We start from the raw sequence: 3,069 nt of genomic DNA on the forward strand, positions 1-3,069 counted from the left end.
TATCTTCCTTGAAAGGATTACAAAGATGATGAAGTCGACATGGGGTTTATAATAAAGCAATAAATCAGCAGGGTCCTCCTCCAGCGGTTGATATTGAGGCTTGGCTTGTTTTGGCCTTCTTGACCCTCCGAAGGGTGGTCTAAATATGAAGGCGTGTCTAATACAGCTCCATTCTGACTATCACCGGGTCTGTTTCTTCCAAAATCTTGGTCAAGTGCTCATATGTGCTTTCCAAATATTCTTTCAAACGTTCCTCTTCTCGGGCATCATGATGAAGTATGGGCCCTGGGATGGATGCACGGGCCAAGTGTCCCTGTAACCACTCATAATACCCTGGGTCACACCCTACTTCAAACCTGTCTGGAGCTAAAGTATCTGGACCTTAACTCACATGACCATTCCACTCCCTGAGGATTGTACCAGCATTCTTAATTCTCTGTTTGGTATGCTCGATAATAAATTTTTCGGGGTTCCCCATTTAAGGTATCACTTTCCTTCTACCAAATTTCCTTAAAACCAGAGATGAATAATAAGGACGGATTCCTCGAACCCCGACTAATGGCACAAATAGGCAATTTTGGCCCCGAACCACTATGCTCTCAGAAATGAAGTCAGGGAACATCCACTGGATCTTATCCTCAGTCAACTCTGAGAAGAAGCGGGCCCACGCCCCTTTGGACATGTGACCAAGGTTTGGACAATAATTTGTGAGACGGTCTATCCTATTGTTATTGCTCGATATCTTTGGACTCCTTGGATAACCATCTTTCGATGTGTTTGATAATCCATCATTGTAGCAACATGTTACACCCTTGGAAGTATCAGAAATGACTCCGGCATTTGTCTAAAGCCCGAAAAATATCCGCCAGGATGATAAGTACCAGGTCAAAATACTTGGTTTCCTGATCCCTGGTTATGACATAGAAGATAGCATGGGCCAAGCAGATCACTCGGGTGTCTATGGCCAGTGACTCATCCTTCGAGAGTATCAAAATGCCTAGTAGGGCTATGGCAAACGCCAAAGGGCTAACAGCTTCCCATTCTTGTCTACTCTTGAACTACCTCTGATATAGATTATACCCGGTGACGTCCCGAACCTTCGGAGGTCTTAATGAGCCTTAGGTAGGTCTGAGATATCCAAGGCTCATCTAAGTATGAATGCTCTAGTTCAGTAGGGATTTGGCTTAGCTCTATCCTAGTTTCCACTAGAGTGGGCTTTTTACAAAAGACCGGGAACCCGAGAGGACAACTGGGGCTGAATCGTTAGGGTTGGACGATCGCGAACCAACCCCGCCTTATAATGGTTCCAAAAGAAATATTTTGATTTTATACTGAAGGAACGACCGCGTGCTCCGCGAAGTCTCCTTTGAAACAAAGTGTAAAATAAATGTCAGGAGTGGCGGAGTTATGATATGCGTGCAATGACAACTAATAGTTGCGGAAAAGTAAACACATAAACAGTTAAAGCAAATATACTCATATTATATTGGAATCCTTATGGTTAGAACGTTTAAGTCCCCAGTAGAGTCGCCATCTGTTACGGTTCGCATTTCGCGGGCGGGGTTAGCACTCAAAAAGATACTTCAACCTTGTTGGTGCTCTTTCGGACTTTGTTTTAAAAGAGTCGCCACCTAATTTTTAGAAAATTATGAAAACCAGTAGTGAAGGGTTTATTCAAACACCGTGAAAAAACCTTCGTAATCTAAAGTTCTAGGTAAGGGTTCTGGTGATCCCCTAGGGAAGGTGTTAGGCACCCTAGTATTAAGGATCCGTACTATACGGTTGAACTTCAAATTCTAATGTATGAGTATTTGCATGAACTGCTTATTAAGTATTTAATTTCCGCATTTAAAAATATTGTCATTTGTTGCATATCATTTGATTTTGGAAAAAATTGAATATATTCCCTTTATATATGGCTACTTTAGGTTCGGATTTATAATATCCGGATAAGAATAAACTCCTTTTACGTGTAAGGATAGTATATATTTTATTTGTAAAGAAAGAATACAAAATATTTTTTTGGTTTTTGCAATGTATACATAGGTAAGTATATATTCTCTTTGTTCATGCTTAATCCACACTTGGTCTCGGGTCAACTTACAATACGTTAGAACGTCTCACTTAAACCTTTATAATCACGAATGTATTCCAACTTCTATTTTTGAAATCGTTTTAAACTTACAAAATAATCTAACTATGTTTATTAGGCATTTTTTCGGACACGTGTGTAAAGAAGAAACAAAATTTATTCTTCAACTGGACTTGGGCCAAATCGTGACTTCATAAACGAATTTTGGGCTTCGTGCCTGTTATCTCATCTTTTGAAAATTCCATTTGGGCTGGGTCCATCAATTAGTATTTCTGGAGGAAAACTTAGTGGGCTTTTGGCCCAAACTTTATCAATTTTATTGTTGGGACTTGGCTCTAAAAATGCAAGTTCTGGTGGGCTTTGACTCCCAAAATCTGGTTTTATTTGACCCAAAATCATTCCATATTAATCCTTTTCCAAATCCAACATTTTTAGTTTTGTAAACGTACCTCTATTTTTTTTTATTTTTTTAAATCCAACTTAGTTCGTCTAGAAAAGAAAGTCGGGACCATGGATTCTTTTTGAAATCTTTTGGTTATTTTTTGAACTCGTTTGATTATTCTTCAAGTCTTAAAAACTGTTTGAAAATCGTTTGGGGACTTAGAGGTCTATTAAACGGCATAAGCAACGTTATCCTTAGACGACTAGTTCAAACCATAATTGATTCCAATATCATGTGAGTTTTTACAAGCTGTTTACACACAATGTTTAATTAAAACAAATAAAATGACCGTAGCGGTTCTATTTTTTCCGATTCGTATTTGCACTTGCCTCATTTAAAAAGAAATTTTTTACGGGAAAGTACGATTGTCAATCGTACCGGCAAAAAGGAAAAAATATACTTTTACATGGATGATGCTCTAAATGGACATTGCTTTTAGAGTCGCCACCTAACTTATAGGTAAATTAGGAAAACCAGTTCGAAAGGGTTCATTTAAAACAACTAAGTTTTAAAAGAAACCAATCTATACCAAAGT

Source organism: Lycium ferocissimum, unplaced genomic scaffold, assembly GCF_029784015.1.
Source record: "Lycium ferocissimum isolate CSIRO_LF1 unplaced genomic scaffold, AGI_CSIRO_Lferr_CH_V1 ctg2219, whole genome shotgun sequence".
Lineage (NCBI taxonomy): Eukaryota > Viridiplantae > Streptophyta > Magnoliopsida > Solanales > Solanaceae > Lycium > Lycium ferocissimum.